Consider the following 18,795-nt stretch of genomic DNA (forward strand, 5'->3'; position numbering starts at 1 on the left):
GTCCTGCACATGCTGTTTTTCAGATCCCTCCAGTTTGAAATATTCAACATGCCAGTGTGCCATGTTTTCAGGTGACATGTCCTGAACCCTGTCATTGGATAGTATAAATGGCTATTCACTCTAATAATCAGTTGAGCTGTACCTTTACATTCTGTCTACTCCTGTTCATGTATATTACCTTTCATAATCAAAAGGTAAAAATACTTTTTTAAAAAAGAAAAAAGCATAAAAGCTTCTAAACACAAAAGTTGATGTCACAAATATTCTAAATGGAAAGAGGAAAAGAGTGGCTTCTAAGATGACTGGATTATTAGAAGTAAAGAAATGCCCCGCTTCTTGCCCAATAAACTGCAGAAGCTCCCAGAGTGGCCTTGAGCAGAGAAGAGATGAGAGAGAGCATCAGCTGGACTCTCCAGGGAAATCCCCTTGTTTTCCCCAGGCCAGCCCCAAAGGGGCACTAGTCTACGCCAAACTCTCAACTTCCAGGCAATAGAGACAGCCCTTTCTCTGCTGCTTTATTTGACAGGTTAGGAAAGACTGAAGTGTTCAAATAAAAACGAACAACAACAGAAAGCCTGAACAAAGGAAAGCCAGATGCAGAGGACCATGGATCCACATACCCTAAATGCAAGGGAGAGCCTGCTCTCTGGGCTCCAGAGCCTTCCACGCATGGGCTACCCCAGGAATAAGAGGGAATCCTCCCTGGGTCTCCCCACTCCCGACTCCAGGCTTGCCTCCCACAGCAGGTGACACTACTAAGCTTTTATTCATGTGCCAGCACACATTTATATATACAAGTGCAATATGTACATGGTAATGCACACACATATTCTCCAACCTACACACATACACCTCACACACAAACATAAACATATATATACCTACACACACATAAACAGACACATGCAGACTTACACATAGACATTTATATGGAAACACATACACATAAGCATACATGCACACACAACACAGGTGCACATGCACATACAATGTGCATACATATACAGCCACAGGCGTAGACACACATATACACCTGGATACATATACAAACCCATCACACACACACATACATATGCTCATTCACATACTACAAATACATACAAAAAGGCATACACAAACACATATGCACACATGCACAACACATACAAACACAGAGACATGCATGTAGGCATAATACATGCACACATACTCGTGTGCACAAAAAACACACACGTGCAATACACAGACACATATACATAAATGCAAGCATACACATATGCAAACAATATATAGATACATGTCACACAAACATATTGCTATGTATTTATCCATATATACATATGCAAAAACATACAAACACATACACACACACAGCTTTACGTACACACCCACAAACACACACCCCACATACCCACATGCACGTACTGCTCGTGACAGCCATCCTACAAGATGATCTCCAGTGATCCTTACCTCCTAGAATTCATGCTTTTGTGTAGTCCCTCCCACAGTGTATCAGGGTTGGTCTCTGTGGCCAGTATAATGTGGCAGAAATGATGGCATGGGACTTCCAAAGCTAGGTTTTAAAAACACTGTGGCTTTTGCCCAGTTCACTCTTTCTCTCTCAGGTCACTCACTCCAGAGGAAGCCAGCTGCTGTGTCATGAGGCACTCAAGCAGCCATATGGACAGGCTGATGTGGTAGGGAACTGAGACCTCCTGCCAACAACCAGCATCGTCTTGCCAGGAGGGTGAGTGAGTCATCTTGAAAGTAGATCCTCTAGCCCCATGCAAGCCTGCAGAAGCTATAGCCAACCCCGGGTAACATCTTCGCTGCAACTTCAAGAGAGACCCTGAACCAAAAGTACCCAGCTAAGCCTCTTTCACATTCCCAGTCCACAGAAACTGTGAGACAGATGTTTATAGTTTAAGCCACTAAGCTTTGGGGTAATTTGTCATGTAGCAATAAGCCATAGATATTCTTTGCTAAAACTGGAGTTTTAAAAAAAGTAATAGATAATGAATACAAGTACACTACACGTACACGTATACACATTGACACACACATCCCATCTACATACACAAATACATCTCCCCCACATACAAACCTACATACGCACACACAAACACACATGCATACAATATACATTGATTCATACAAACACATGCACACACATACTCTAAATGGAAAGAGGAAAAGAGTGGCTTCTTCTACATGCACACACATATAAACACATGTACACATGAGCAAGTCCTGAGAACCCACTTCTAGAGTCTTCAGGCTCATCACCATCTAGATGCCCACCTGAGGCTCCCCACAGAACTCTGACCCATCTCTGAGGAGCTGCCTCTTCTCTTTCTCTCTCTTTTTTTTTTTTTTTTTTTTTTTTTTTTTGAGATGGAGTTTTGCTCTGTCACCCAGCCTGGAATGCAGCAGTGCAATCTCAGCTCACTGCAACCTCTGCCTCCCGGGTTCAAGCAATTCTTCTGCCTCAGCCTCTGCAGTAGCTGGGACTACAGGCACACGCCACCATGCCTGGCTAATTTTCGTACTTTTAGTAGAGACAGGGTTTCACCATGTTGGCCAGGCTGTTCTCAAACTCCTGACCTCATGATCTACCGGCCTCGGCCTCCCAAAGTGCTGGGATTACAGGTGTCAGCCACCGTACCTGGCCTGAGGAGTTGCCCCTTCTCTAGGAGATTCCCACCAGAAGTGATCCTGTCCTTGAGGGAAGACCTTGTTTCCCGGCAAAGGGTGGTGGCCTGGCTCTTGCAGACCTCAACTCGATGATAGCACCATCCCCACTGGCTATCCAAGAAGAGGCACAGGCACGGCAGCCTGTGCCTCACTGTCTCCCAGCCAAGATGACCTGCAGACAGGCAACTCCTCAGCGGCCTCCAGTGCCTAGTTCAATTGTGATGAGGTTGGCTCAGGCCTCACCCTCTCCCTATCAAGATGGGCAGCCTTTGTTCCCGGGGGTCAGCTGGGCTGTCTCACACCTTCCCCCTGGTGAGCTGTAAGGCAGGTCTCCTGGATTCTGCTCCTGATTCTCTACCAGACCAGGCCTCTCTGCCCTTCTGGGTTTCAAGGTCTTTCACCTTGAAATCTTGGGGCATGGGCCAAGGCCTACAAATTCCAGGGAGGCTGAAGCTGAAAGGAACTAGAATTCGACTCACAATGCATTTGTGCAAGACGAGGCTGCTTCATGTCAGTCATCTCATTTCATTTTCACAGTCATCCTCATGAGCTGCCCGTCTAACAGATAAGAGCATCTGTGCCTCAGGACCCAAAGTCTGTTTCATTTTTGAGCATCCAGGCTGAGCTAGGTCCTGAGCCAGACACTGAGGGTGTGACAGCAAATGAAACAGACGTGTCTTCTGTCCTCTTGAAATTTACATTCCAGTGGGGAGATGCAAATAAACAAGCAAACAAAGGAAGAAGTCCATTGGGCGTGGTGGCTCATACCTGTAATCCTAGAACTTTGGGAGGCCAAGGCAGGTGGATCACCTGAGGTCAAGAGTTCAAGACCAGCCTGGCCAACATGGTGAAACCCCTTCTCTACTAAAAATACAAAAATTAGCCAGATGTGGTGGCAGGCGCCTATAATCCCAGCTACTTGGGAGGCTGAGGCAGGAGAATTGCTTGAACCCAAGAGGCAGAGGTTGCAGTGAGCCGAGATTGCCATTGTGCTCCAACCTGGGCAACAGAGCGAAAACTCCATCTCAAAACAAACAAAACAATAACAAAAAAAAAAAACAAACACGAAGAAGTCATGAACAGTGGTAAGTGTCATGAAGGTAATGAAGACAATCATTCCTAGGGACCAGAAACTACTTGAGGAGGGGGGATTTATACTAAAACAAAGAGATTAACAATGGAGGGTGGGGAGAAGCAGAAATGGCCTTTGAGAAGGACTCAGGTGTTCAAAGAATGGAAAGGAGGCTGGGAACAGAGAGGGCAAGACGAGAGAAGGAAACGAGGCTGGAGAGGAAGGCAAGGCTAGATCATGCTAGGGCTCATAGGCCGTGGTCGGGAATTTAGCGTTTATTCAAAAGTGTAAAGGAGGTGATCCATTGGACAGTGTTAAGCAAGGGAGTAACATGCTTTAATTTACATTTTAGAAAGCTTCTCCTGGTGCTTAAGAGATTATAGGGAGGCAAGAGTGGAACAACAAATATTCAGCAAGAATGATTGAGCACCTACAGAACACCAGACACAATCCCAGGCTCCTAGAACATACCCCAAGTCATTAGTTACTCCATGCAACTAGATGAGATGCAATTTCAGTAACAGCTGAAAGATGATGGCCGGCTGGGCATGGTGGCACATGCCTGTAATCCCAGCACCTTATAAGACTGAGACAGGAGGTTCACTTGAACCCAGGAGTTTGAAACCAGCCTAGGCAACATAGCGAGATCTTGTCTCTAATAAACATTTAAAAAATAAAGAAAGAAAGATGATGGTGGTTTGAACAAGGGCAAAGGCATTGGGTCTGGGAAAAGATGTAAACTGTAGGGGAAAATTTTTGCAGGGAGAAACCTGAACAATGCATAGGAGGTGCCACTGACAGAGAAGGAGCATCGAAAAGAACAGTACCAGCCAACGTGAATTGAATGCTTATGATGTATGTTTATGATGTGCCGGTCCCATCATATTTCTAAATCCTTCAAAGGTGCTAAACTTATTAATCCTTTTAAGAACACTGTAAGCTAGATGCTACTGTCAAACTCATTTTACAGATGAGGGAACTGGGGCACAGAGGAAGCAAAAAACTGCCTGCAGGTACTTGGATTTGGCTCCAGCACACTGTCTTTTTTGCGGAGAGAGGGGTAGGAAGAGAGAGACAGGGTCTTGCTCTGTTGCCCAGGCTGGAGTACAGGATCATGGCTCACTGAAGCCTTGACCTCCCCGACTCACATGAGCCTCCCACCTCAGCCTCCCAAGTAGCTGGGACCACAGGTGCATGCCACCATACCCGGCTAATTTTTGAATTTTTTTTAGAGACGGGGTCTCACTATGCTGCCCAGGCTGATCTCAAACTCCTGGGCTCAATGGATCCTCCCACCTCAGCCTCCCAAAGTACTGGAATTACAGGCGTGAGCCACCGCACCCGGTCCCAGCACACTATTTTAACAAGTAAGGGACACTGCTTCTCAAGAAGGATACCCAGTGCCATTTGCCAATATTCAATTCTGGATTTTATCAAACTCCCCACCCCCATCGTTAATCCCTGGTGATAAGAAGTGGGAGTGAGGGGCAGGCAATATGGTGTGCGTGTGTGTGTAGCGGGGTAGAGGGTTGGGATTCTAGATACAGGTCGACCATATTCAGGCAACACCCCACTCTTAAAAGCAGGACTCTGACGCCAAGACAGGGGAGAGCCGGGGTTGGGGACCTTGCCTCAGCCGGCCCGCGATTGGCCGCGCACACAGCTCAGAAGCCGGGAAAGTGTGAGGGATGAGAAGAGAAAGCCAGAGGCAGGGTCTTAAACGTAGGAAGATGGGGTGGAAACTAGAACTAGAAGAACTCCAATTAGGAGTCGGGCAGGAGGGAGTGCCCAAGGGACCGAGATCCGGGTCATGCGAGACGCGCCGAGGGGTCAGAGCAAGGTACCCAGCGCTGGGGGAATTGGCATCTCCGGCAGAAGGAGCCCGGACCGCGGACATCCAGTCCCCACCGCCGGAAGAGCCCACCCCCGGGCCGGGACCTCCCCTCTACCCAGGGAGGCATCTGGGGGAGGACGCAGCAGAGGATTGGGAGGAATCCTAGGCTTCTCCGCACCCCCCACACCCCACACCCGATGGCCACGGGTTCCTCCACCTGGTGCTGGAGCTTGGACACCAACGCGGAGGGCTTCCTGCGGCGCGGTGTGTGGGCAGGGTGCCTGGTGGGCAGAGGGTCACGCCTGTGAGGATGCCTGGGTGCTCTCACTTCCCCCGCTCCGCACTCGCCTTTGGGAGCCACCTCCAAACCAAACCTCGCTGCTGCCTCGGCCCAGGGTGTCAGCGCCGATGACAGCAGGGGCGGCGCCCAAGGTCGCCCTTTACTTGCCAGTCCTGGGACTGCTGCCTCAGTCCTGAAGTCCCTCCCCACGTGTAGGGAGCTGGGGCCTCTCTCTATATATTTTTATCTTCTCTCTCTTTCTCTGGAGTTTATTTTTTATAATTAGCGTCTACTTATGCCAAGAAACACCGGTTTTTCCATTTACAGTAGCAAAGTTGCCCTTTAAAACAATTTCACTTGGTTGGGCACGGTGGCTCACAGCTGTAATCCCAGCAGTTTGGGAGGCCAAGGCGGGTGGATCACTTGAGATCAGGAGTTTGAGACCAGCCTGGCCAACACAGTGAAATCCCATCTCTACTAAAAATACAAAAATTAGTTGGGCTTGGTGTTGCGCACCTGCAATCCCAGTTGCTTGAGTGGCTGAGGAATGAGAATTGCTTGAACCCAGGAAGCGGGAGGTTCCAGTGGAGGTTGCAGTGAGCTGAGATTGCACCACTACACTCCAGCCTGGGTGACAGAGTAAGACCCTGTCTCTAAATAAATAAATAAATTTAAAATAATTTCACTTAAATAAAAAGCATGAATCATCAACTTGAAGAGTAAGCCAGTAATAGCATAGTGGTACAAAGATAAGTAAAAAATCATGTTGGTGGTTCTCAAATAACTAAAGTTTGGGGAAAGCTGTGCTTCCATTTCGTTAAAGTTATTAGTGTTTTTTGTTGTTGTTGTTTGTCTGTTTGTTTGTTTGAGACAGAGTTTCGGTCTTGTTACCCGGGCTGGAGCACAATGGCACCATCTTGGCTCACTGCAACCTCCACCTCCTGGGTTCAAGCGATTCTCCTGCCTCGGCTTCCCAAGTAGCTGGGATTACAGGCATGCACCACCACACCCGGCTAATTTTGTATTTTTAGTAAGAGACAGGGTTTCTCCATGTTGGTCAGGCTGGTCTCAAACTCCCAACCTCAGGTGATCTGCCCCCCTCGGCCTCCCAAAGTGCTGGGATTACAGGCATGAGCCACTGTGCCCGGCCAGTTATTAGTGATTTTTAAATAACAACGTTATTGACTATAATTCACCCATTTAAAATGGCTTTTAGTATATTCACAGAGTTGCACAACCATCACCACAATCGATTTTGTAACATTTTCATTACCCCAAAAGGAAAACTGTGACCATTAGCAGCCACTTCCCATTCCATCCTCCAACCACCCTCCTCAGCCCTAGGCAACCACCAATGTACCTCCTCTCTGGGTTTCCCTGTTTTGCACATTTCTTATAAATGGAGTCATACAACATGTGGCCTTTTGTGACTAGCTTCTTGCATTTAGCATAATATTTCCAGGGCTCTTCCATGTTGTAGCGTGTATCAGCACTTCTTTTCCTGTAATTGATGAAGAGTATTCCCATTGTATCTTATTTCTCCATTCATCAATTGATGGACATATGAGTTGTTTCCACTTTGTAGCTATTATGAATGATATAGCTATGAAATTCATGTACAGGTTTCTGTGTGGATATCTGTTTTCATTTCTCTTAAGCATATATCTAGAAGTGAAATTGCTGGATCATATGGTCATTCTATTATTTAACTTTTTTTTTTTTCTTGAGATGGAGTCTGGCTCTGCTGCTCAGGCTGGAGTGCAATGGTGCGATCTCAGCTCACTGCAACCACTGCCTCCCAGATTCAAGTGATTCTCCTGCCTCAGTCTCCCGAGTAGCTAGGACTAGAGGTGTGCACCACCATGCCCAGCTAATTTTCGTATTTTTAGTAAAGACACAGGTTCACCATGTTGGCCAGGCTGGTCTCGAACTCCTGACCTCAGATGATCCACCTGCCTCAGCCTCCCAAAGTGCTGGGGCTGGTGCTACAGGCATGAGCCACTGTGCCCAGCCTGTTTAACATTTTGAGAAACTGCCAGACTATTTCCACAGCAGCTGGACCACTTTACATTCCCAGCAGCAGTGTAGAAACATTCCAATTTCTGGCCCAGCACAGTAGCTCATGCCTGTAATCCCAGCACTTTGGGAGGCCAAGGCAGGGGGATCACCTGAGGTCAGGAGTTCAAGACCAGCCTGGCCAAGATGGAGAAACCCTGTCTCTACTAAAAAAAATACAAAATTAGCCAGGCATGGTGGTGCATGCCTGTAATCCCAGCTACTTGGGAGGCTGAGGTAGGAGAATCGCTTGAACCCAGGAGGTAGAGGTTGCAGTGAGCCGAGATCACGGCATGACTCTCCAGTCTGGGCAACAAGAGTGAAACTCTGTCAGAAAGAAAGGAAAGAAGGAAGGAAGGAAGGAAGGAAGGAAGGAAGGAAGGAAGGAAGGAAGAAGAAGGAAGGAAGGAAGGAAGGAAGGGAAGGAAGGAAGGAAGGCAGGAAAGGAGGGAAGAGGAGGAGGTAGGAAGAAAGAGGGAGGGAGGAGAGGAGGAAAGAAGAAGGAAGAATGGAAGGAAGGAAGGAAGAAGGAAGGAAGGAAGGAAGGAAGGAAGGAAGGGAGAAGAAAGGTAGGGAAGGAGGGAGGGAGGGAGAAAGAAAGAGGGAGGAAGGGAGGGAAAGAAGGAAGGAAGAAAGGAAGGAAGGAAGGAAGGAAGGAAGGAAGGAAGGAAGGAAGGAAACATTCCAATTTCTGCACATCCTCACCAATGCTTGTTACTAACTGTCCTGTTGATTGTAGCCACTTTAGTGTGTGTGAAGTGGTGTCTCATTGTGGTTGTTTGTTTTGTTTTGTTTTGAGATAGAGACTTGCTCTTTCACCCAGGCTGGGGTGCAGTGGTGTGATCTCGGCTCACTGCAACCTCCACCTCCTGGGTTCTAGTGATTCTCCTGCCTCAGCCTCCTGAGTAGCTGGGATTACAGGCACACGACACTATGCCTGGCTAATTTTTGTGTTTTTAGTAGAGATGGCGTTTCACCATGTTGGCCAGGCTGGTCTCAAACTCCTGACCTCAAGTGATCCACCTGCCTCGGCCTCCCAAAGTGCTAGGATTACAGGCATAAGTCACCACATCCAGCCTCATTGTGGTTTTGATCTGCATTTCCCTGATGGCTCATGGAGTTCAGCATCTTTTCATGTGCTTATTGGCCAGTTGTTTATCTTTTTTGAGAATGTCTGTTCAGATTTTAAATTGGGTTATTTGTCTTTTTTGTGGGGCCCTCGTCTTTTTTGGCATCATTGTTAGGATCTGCTTGTGAACTGGAGGATAAGAAAAATTAGGATGGGAAAACCTGACTTCTCTTCCACCTGACCCCATCTACCTGGATGGAGATGATCTGTATCCAGGAGGAGGGTCTGTATCATAGAAAGGTCATCCCCGCATTGTGAGTTGGGTATACCATGGCTTCCAGGAAAAGGATCTGGACTCGCCAGCCCTAACTGTCTGAAGCTAGGTTCCATACTGTAGTCTTCCAAGGATTCCAGAACTCCTCCCAGGAAGCAGCTGAACTTCCCCCATTATCTAGCCTGCCCGCCTGTCTGTGCATTCAGTTTCTGTAGCCATCTGAGACTCTGTTCAACTGTCCCTCCACAGGCTGCCTCTTTGCCTGAAGACTCTGTTCTTACCTGGAAGTCTGTACCAAGAGTGCATGAGACCCAGAACATGAAGAGGGTGGCCAGGGAGGGAGAGAGGATAGATAGCTGGGAAGTGGGGACCGGCAGAGGAATGGAGACGTGGGGATATGGGGGTGACAATGGAGAGGATGCTGCCTTTTGAAGGCTTTTGGTCCAGTTACCTACTCATTTCATTCTTGTTCCCTTAGAGGGGCAGACCCAGGTAGGAGTACTGCAGGCCATGTCCCTCCAAGACAGCATCCACGTGACCTTCCAATACTAGCAAGGTGTATTCTGGCAGCTGGTGCCTCAAGGTGAGACCTGGGAGGGCTGGAGGAGAGCGACTGGGTTTGGTCAAATACAGGGGTAGATACAGATACAGGGACTCTCCAGCTTGACATTAAAACCTCCTCCCTTAAACTTCCCTGCCTGAAACTTTCTTATCATACCGCCTCTGGAGAGTTACCTGCCCAGTCTCTGCTAGCGATGAGGCAAGACAGAAGTCATGGTTCAACCTAAGCCAGGGAGTCGTTCCCACATGGACTCTAGAGGAACACAGCAGAGGCCACTGGAAGTCCCCAGAAGAGGCCAGCATCTGTCTCCCTGGGTCTGGCTCACCACCCCTGGTGCTGTCTGATGGTTCCAGAGCTAGGAATCTTGCAGTCCTCAGCCAGAACCATCCCCCTCCCACCCCCACACACATACTTCAGACTCTGAATTAAGGAGTTGGGCAGTTCAGAGTATGAGACGTGGAAGACATGAAAGGCCAGAGTGAAGGGTGAAGGATATTTTTCCTGGGGAAAAGTATCTGACCTTTCCTGAAAGCAGAGTGTGTGGCTTCAGGCTTCAGAAGGGAGATCCGCTTTGAGTTCAAATTACGACTAATAATCATAGTGTAATGTCCTAAGGTTCTAGAATTTTTTTTTTTTTTTTTTTTTTTTTTTTTTTGAGGCAGGGTCTCACTCTGTCACTCTGGCTGGAGCGTAGTGGCACAATCTTGGCTCACTACCACCTCTGCCTCCCAGGTTCAAGTGATTCTCATACCTCAGTCTCTCAAGCAGCTACGACTACAGGCGTGCACCATCATGCCGTGATAACTTTTGTATTTTTAGTAGAGACAGGGTTTTACCATGTTGGCCAGGCTGGTCTCGATCTCCTGACCTCAAGTAATCTGCTTGCCTCAGCCTCCCAAAGTACTGGGATTACAGGCATAAGCCACCATGCCTGGCCTGGAAGCATACTTTTTATCTTTAATGTTATTTGATTCTCACAGCAGCATCATTTAAAAATTCCTATTTGTCCCTTTCTAGCAGGTGTAACTAAAAAAAAAAAAAAATTAAAGTGAAAATAAAATATAGTTCCTATTTGATCACTTATTGCTTGCCAAACAATAAGCTAGGAAATGTGTGTGCACTATCTCCTTTCATTCTCTCAATCCTATGAAGTTCATCACTTCATGAGCGAGAAATAAGCTCAGCAAGTTTAATTGTTTCTCATGGCCACAGAGCTAGCAAGAGCAAGGATTTAAGCCATGGCAGTGGGCAGAAGGCAAACTCCTGTACCCCAGTCAGTCTCCAGACCCCCTCCACTGGCCCTCTACTGGTACCTGTGCATTTTGGAGAAAGGAAAAATTATAATCATACTTTTGTTTCTGGGATGGGCCAATCAGAGTGCCCCAAGTGTCAACTCACCCCATCCTTTCACTCTGCAGGACTGTTCTGGAAGGATGACATCATCACTCAAGGTGTGAGGACCCAGCAGACAGAGCACACGCCCTGGCTCGCTCCATGCCCCAGAGGCCTGTCTGAGGAGCGGACAGGCAGCCTTTCCCACCAGAGTCACCAGGGTGAGATGTGTTGGGCCTATGGTTGGTCCGCGCTGCACCTGCCGGTAGACAGAGGATCTGGGAAGGGCATGAGTATCAGGGCTGCAAGTAGGAGCCATCAGGAGCTCAGGGGATGGAACAATAAGAGCTCCCATCTGATTTCCACCAGAAGGAATCCACAATCCATTAGTGATGTCTGCACAGGGAAGGGGCTGGAAAGTACAATTCCCATATGTTATCCTTGCTTAATCTTTGTTTTCTAGGGGCAAGCACAAGGAGACTCTTTTTCCCTAAGGTGAGGTTCCCTCAGAGATTTTGAAATCCTTCACTTGGGCCCCTTCTCTTTTCCTCTGGGCCTGTTCACCATTTTCTCCTCACTCTTGGCTCCTGGCTTCCCTCTCATCAGAGCCCCACGAGCAGGGTGAGCAGGGAGCAATGCTTTAACTCTGAAGGGGTTTCAGAGGTCCTGAACCAAGAGGCGACCAGCCACACCAAGGTCCCGCTGCAGGTAAGGGCCTGGCCTTGTTCAGGAAGCCTGAATCCAGCAAGGGCTATTTTAAGAGGGAGGCAGAGTGATGGAGGGGATCGACATTGGCAGCATGAGGACTGACAGGGCTTCACTAAGGGCAGAGCCTCATGGAGAATCTTCTGGAAGCATGGGCCTGATGGATGGGAAGGAACACAGCTTTCCACACAGACAGACCCAGGCCAGTCCTGGCACTGCTGCTTCCCAGTCAAGACCTTACTGAAACTCTATAAGCCCTCCTTCCACATCAGTGGAGTGGTCATAACGGCCACCCTCCCTGGCTGCTGTGAGGATTAAAGGCAATGTATGATAAAGGCCAGTCAGCAGTTCTTGATGGAAGGAAAATTCTTCATTTCCCCACTGGAGGGCGCCCCACCTTCTCTGTCTCTCAGAGTCTCCCTTTCATAGATTGCCGCAACTCAGGAAGCAGGGACTGGGGCTTCCTATGGCTTGGTCCTATACCATCAATCATGGGCACAGAAATTGAAGGGTCTACAGAAATCTGCTTCAGAGGTTTTTCAATGTTTTTAAAAAACATATAGGCTCTCTGTGGGCTGGTCGTGGTGGTTTATATGCCTGTAATCCCAGCACATTGGGAGGATCACTCAGGGCCGGGAGTTCGAGACCAGCCTGGGTAACATAACAAGATCCTCGTCTGTACAAAAATGTAAAAGTGTGGTGGCACATGCCTGTAGTCATAGCTACTCAAGAGGCTGAGGCAAGAAGATTAGCTTGAACTTGAGTTCAAGTTTATAGTGAGCTGTGATTGCACCACTGTACTCCAGCCTGGGTGACAGAGTGAGACCTTGTCTCAAAAAACACAAAACACAACCCCCCCACCAACAAAAACATATGGGCTCTCTGTTTTTCTGAGAATTCCAAGTGTGCCATGACCCCAATCCCAACCTCACCCATTCTTACATATACATACACTGTATACACATATATGTGCATGTCTATGTACGCGTGTGGGAGGCACTTCTCTCCCTGAGTGAGAGAGGAGGGCCCAGAGCCCCTCACATCAGCCCCCCAACCCCCTTGTTCATGTCTGTGGTGTTGACTAAGTCACCTGGGCAAGGCTCTCAGACATTTCCTTGGGACCTCTGAGCCCTTTGGAGCTCAAACAGAAAACTACCTATCTTGTACCTGGCAAGTGTGGAGCCAGGACTAGCCCCCATATCCTGACTCCCAGCCTTACCCCTGCACAGCCCCTACACTTCCTCTCAGCGACCCCATAGAGGTTGGTTTGTTTCATACACCTTAGGCTAAGAAGGGCCTCAGGAGGTCACATTTAAACTTAGACCTAAATGACAAGGAGGCAGCCAGGGGGAGATCTGGAGGAAAAGTCCCCAAGGCAAAGAGGCTTTCAAATACATCTGCTGTTAGATGAGATTCCGGGGCTTGTTGGGGGAACAGACACAGTCCTGTGACAGCAGATGAGCTTGGAAAATAGTCCCAGGACTACTTGGGGCTTGTAGTCCATAGACAGGGGGTTGGGTGTTATTCAAAGTGTAGTGGGAAGGCATTGGAGGATTTTAAAGGAAGAGAGTAGGACAATATGATAAGCATTTTATAAAGACACACTGATGCTGTTGGAAAATGGATTTTGAAATGGACAAGAGTGGAAACAGCTAGACCTGTTTGCTGCAACCAGGTTGTCCAGGTGGGATCCTAGGTACCTGGGACTAAGATCGTGGCAGTGGATCTGGAAAACTTCTAGATGGGTTCCATTAGGGCAACCTGTACCTCAGAGGTGCTCCAGCCCCTCAGCCTTCAAGGAAACTGGTGGTCCCCGCCCCTCATCACCATGGCAGCTGGGCTCCTTTGCTTGGATTGGCTGGTGGGCCACATCATTAGTCCTGTGACTGACCCCATGATGGGGACTGGTTGCCATGGTTCTGTCAAGTATGCAAACAAGGAGCTGCTATGCCTCAGGCTCAGGGAACCTGAGAAATCCCTAATGTGTCTCATGGAAAATCCCAGGAAGGAGATGGGATTAGAGATGAGGAACAAGGGAAGGGCCTTGAGACTATTATTGAGATTGGTTCTGCACTTGGTGGGGGAGAGGAGCCGGGGGAGTGGCAACTACTGCCTGGGTACATTAACTGAAAATCCCTTGTTTCTTCCCATTTTAGAATGTCTTTGAGCCATTCCCTACTCTGAGTCACAACCTCGTAGCTGATTAAGGCCACATGGGAAGCTTCCCATTCCTCACACTTTCCCTAATGCTCTCGGGAAGGACAATTTCAGGCTGAACCAAATCTGGATTATTAAAATCAATTTCCAAAAAGCTCAGCAGACTTGTCTGAAGGCAGGATGGGTGGGCTAGGGGACCAAGCCAGAACCTTCCAGGTGAGAGCTGGGAGAGGTAGGAGCCAAACGCAGGGAAGCCTGGGGAGTGAGCGCAGAGAGCCAGCCCCTAGTTGTCCAAAGGCCTCATTTCAGATGCGTTTTTCCTTCCATGGGTCATTTCTAAAGCAGGTGAAAGGCAGGGTGGCAAGGCAGCCATCCCCAGACAGCCTTCAGATGTGTCTTACTGGTCTTCCTTCCCCTGATAGAAGGAAATCTCCCCCTCCAAACTCCTGGTCAAGCCGTTCTGGGACCCTGCTCTGCCTTCAGAGGTCCATGGTACCCTTTCAGCATTAGGGTCCCCTACACAGCAGTCATACAAGCCCCACCCCAAGAATCCACAAACAATTCCATAGCCAAATGCTATGCACATTTCACTTTTGGTACCTATGGTCAATTTTCCCCTGGGAAAGGGGAGTCTAGCCACCAATGTTCAACCCAACCAAGCTCCAGTGGGTCCCATGCCTCAAGTTTCATGTTTCTCAAACCACCTGCATACTCAGCTCATTTACTTCGTTTTGTTTTGTTAATTTTCAGTGTTCATTGGGTAGTCAGCTCATTCAATCCTCATAAGTGGGAGCACAGGAGAAAATATCAAGCCCCTCCACTATGGAATACAGAGAAATTACAAGAGAGTCCTTTGGTATACAAGTTCAATGATGCCACCAATATATATCCTCTCTTCTGTCGCTTTGCTTGTAAGGATATCGATAAATACAATGCTCAACTAGTCATATTTATTTATACCTATTTTTATTAGCTAGATTGACCCTTGCCACACACTTTACTTTTCCTCATCAAACATTTTACTTTCTTTTATTCAACCCACATTTGTAAATATTTGTGCTTCACTGTGCCTGGCCTCTGCAATACATACTTCCTGCCTCAAGGCAATTGAAGGCTAGGCAGGGAAGTAAGACATACATACAACGTACTTGTGCAATAGATATTGAACACCTGTGCAGCAGACCAGGCAGGTGCCCTGCCTCATATCCAATGGCCCATCTCTGAGGTTACCTGCAGTAGCAAGTGGACAACGTTGATGTGCTGATAGCTTCCCACCTCGAACCTTGGAAACACTTTGATTCTTGTCCTGTGGGTTTTCTGGAATGCCAAGAGAACTTGCATACCTGTGCACCAGAGAGCCCTGAAGTGCCTGGGACTTAACACCCTCAGGGGCAATCATCAACACGTTGAAAGCTGAGTTAGTTGGGCATGGTGGCTCACGCCTGTAATCCCAGCACTTTGGGAGGCCGAGGCAGGTGGATCACCTGAGGTCAGGAGTTCAAGACCAGCCAGGCCAATATCTCTAAAAATATAAAAATAATCTGGGCGTGGTGCCGGGAGCCTGTAATCCCAGCTACTTGGGAGGCTGAGGCACGAGAATCCCTTGAAACCAGGAGGCAGAGGATGCAGTGAGCCAAGATTGTGCCACTGCACTCCAGCCTGGGCAACAAAGCAAGACTCTGTCTCAAAAAAAAAAAAAAAAAAAAAAAAGAAAAGAAAAGAAAAGAAAAGAAAAAGGCTGAGTTAGTGGGTAAATATTCCAATGTATCCTCCCCTTGGTGGGATAAATTTGAGACAACTTCCACAGGGATCCTCAGGAGTCCCCAGTAGGGTTGATTTCCAATTGCCCATAGCAACAACCTGCTCACTAACATTCTATTTATTGGTTTTTCTCTTTCCTTCTCTCACTTTCCCCTTCCTTCACTTGTGCTTTCAGGGATGACTGGCCACCTAGACCACCTGCACCCAATTCTCGTTTCAAGTTTCCTTTTGGGTGAATCCAAACTAAGATGATCTATTATGTTTTGGGCTCAGTCCTAGGCACTAGGCACAGTGGTGAATAAGACAAAGTCCTTGCTTCCATGAGCTTGGAGCTATTTAATGACCCTATAACCCACAGGAAAAAGTCCAGGTTTCTTATTTGGTCCATATGGCCCTCAGTCTCCTGCCAGCCTCTCCTGTCTCATTTAAAGGCATTCTCCTTTCTGCCTGTGTGGGTGCTTCAGGAATTCAGCCCCTCCTTGTGTTTCTCAAATTGGGCCTTGCTAGTTTACACTGCTCAGTCCTTATACCCACAGTACTCTCTACCTCTAAGTACCCACCAACACACCTCATCCATCTTATCCTAAAAATATGAGCTTAATATCCCCTTCTCTATTGTGCCTTCTCTGACCTTCCAATTATTTCTCCCACCTGTGTTCATCACCTTCCTCTCCAGGCAAACTCAATGTTTGACTTTATACCTTGTAAGTAGGTACACCTTGCTTTTCCTTGGGGTCACTGTATATGACTGACTCATCTCTATGTCATAAGTACCCAGCATAGTACCTAGGTACAGCACAGGTACTCAACACATATTTATTGAGTAGAGTTAAATAAATATAGTGGAGAAAAAGTGCTACAGCTGGAAGGCTGTACTGCTCCATCCATGAAATTGGTGTTGAATTCTGTCCTTAAAAATGGACCTCTCCACTCTGACAGTCTGTGACCCTTGATTGTACATGCAGCTGGGTGATATGGAAAGGCCCCAGCAAGGAAGAAACTTTGTGAGCTGGCCCTGGAGCTCTGGGGAGCTTCAGTAGGAGGTGATAAAGTATGGACAATAGCACAGAAGATGAAGAAGTTGGAAAGCAGGAAGATTAGTGGGTGAACGAGTAATTCTGCAACAGCTGGAGGTAAGTCTGGAAAAGTAGGTTTAGGCTTGATGACGAAGGGCCAGGCTTTATAATTTAGGTCTCATTTTTAAGAGGCCATGGGGAACACTGACATTTTGTAGTCAAAGAAACAACATATTTGAATGATGAATGCAGGAGGAGAGAGGGGGAAATACATGAGAAGGAGGTAGTCAATTAGAACAGTGATACGATGACGTACATGTGCTCTAAGGGCCTGAAATTGGGCAGAGATGGAGCAAATGGAAAGGAGACACCTTTGAGAGTTGTGCTGAAGAGTGAGTTGAGAGGCCTTGGCAACTATGTGGGTTTCAGTGAAGTGATAAAGAGAGAAGCCACCTAAATTTAGAGAACTATTGCCTGGGAAAATAATCATGCTACTTAAGAAAAAGGGGTGACTGGAGAAGGAAGGATTTGAGAGAGAAATTTGGTTTACTCCTAAGAATTAAAGCCAGAGGCCGGCACGGAGGCTCACGCCAGTAATCCCAGTGACTCAGGAAGCCAAAGCAGAAGGATTGCCTGAGGCCAGGCATTCAAGACCAGCCTAGACAATATAGTAAGATCCCTATATATACAAAAAAATTTCTAAATAGCCAGGTGTGATAGCCCCTGCCTGTAGTCCCAGCTACTTGGGAGACTGAGGTGGGAGAATCCCTCAAGGTCAGGAGTTCGAGGTTATAGTGAGCTATGATCATGCTACTGTACTCCAGCCTGGGTGACAGAGCAGGACCCTATTTCTAGGGGAAAAAAAGAAGAAAGAAGGAAGGAAAGAAAGAAAGAATGAGAAAGAAGAAAGAAAGAAAGAGAGAGAGAAAGAAAAAGAAAGAACGTAAGGAAAGAAAGAAAGAGAGAGAGAAAGAAGGAAAGAAAGAAAGAAAGAAAGAAAGAAAGAAAGAAAGAAAGAAAGAAAGAAAGAAAGAAAGAAAGAAAGAAAGAAAGAGAAAGAAAGAAAGAGAGAGAGAGAGAAAGGAAGGGAAGGGAAGGGAGAAAGGAGAAAGGAGAAAGGAAGGGGAGGGGAGGGAAGGGGGCAGGGGGAGGAAAAGAGGGGCAAGCCAGAGACCTGTTCAGGATCATCACTCTAGAAATTCTCACCTCTTTTGGCCAGGTGCAGTGGCTCACGCCTGTAATCCCAGCACTTAAGGAGGCCAAGGCAGGTAGATCACCAGAAGTCAGGAGTTTGAGACCAGTCTGACCAACACGGTGAAACCCCGTCTCTACTAAAAATACAAAAATTAGCCGGGCGTGGTGGCGGGCACCTGTAATCCCAGCTACTCGGGAGGCTGAGGCAGGAGAACCGCTTGAACCTGGGAGGCGGAGGTTGCAGTGAGCCAAGATTGCGCCACTGCACTCCAGCCTGGGCGACAGAACAAGACTCCATCTCAAACAAAAATAAAAAAAGAAGAAAGAAATTCTGTCCTCTCTTTTCTCTATCATTTTCTTCTCATTTCTAGACAGCTCCCATACACATACAAACATCCTGGAATAGCTCCCATATTAAAAACAAAAGAACAACAGAAAACTTGATTTCTGCTCCTGGCAATGGTAGACTTGATCATTTATACCAATCCTGCTGAAGACACTTTGTCTTAGTTTGTGTTTAGCCCCCAACTTCCCCTAAGAGTTCAAGAATTGGGCTTACATGCAGGTAGCTTATTTTTGGCTATGATCCTAAAGAACAGGCGTTGGTTGGGGAAGTGAGAAATTAAAACTGGAAAGTAGGGAAAATCAATGTAAGAGTGTGTAATTGAACTACTTACCACTGTGGACAATTAGGGTTCAAGCTCACCAGGGACTCTTGAGGAGCCAAGGAGAATACGCCTGTGATTTGTTTGCCTAAGACTGAGGGGAGGGCAGTGCTTATTGACCAGCTTCTGTCCCTGATTAGTCAAGA

Source organism: Rhinopithecus roxellana, chromosome 14, assembly GCF_007565055.1.
Source record: "Rhinopithecus roxellana isolate Shanxi Qingling chromosome 14, ASM756505v1, whole genome shotgun sequence".
Classification (NCBI taxonomy): Eukaryota; Metazoa; Chordata; class Mammalia; order Primates; family Cercopithecidae; genus Rhinopithecus; species Rhinopithecus roxellana.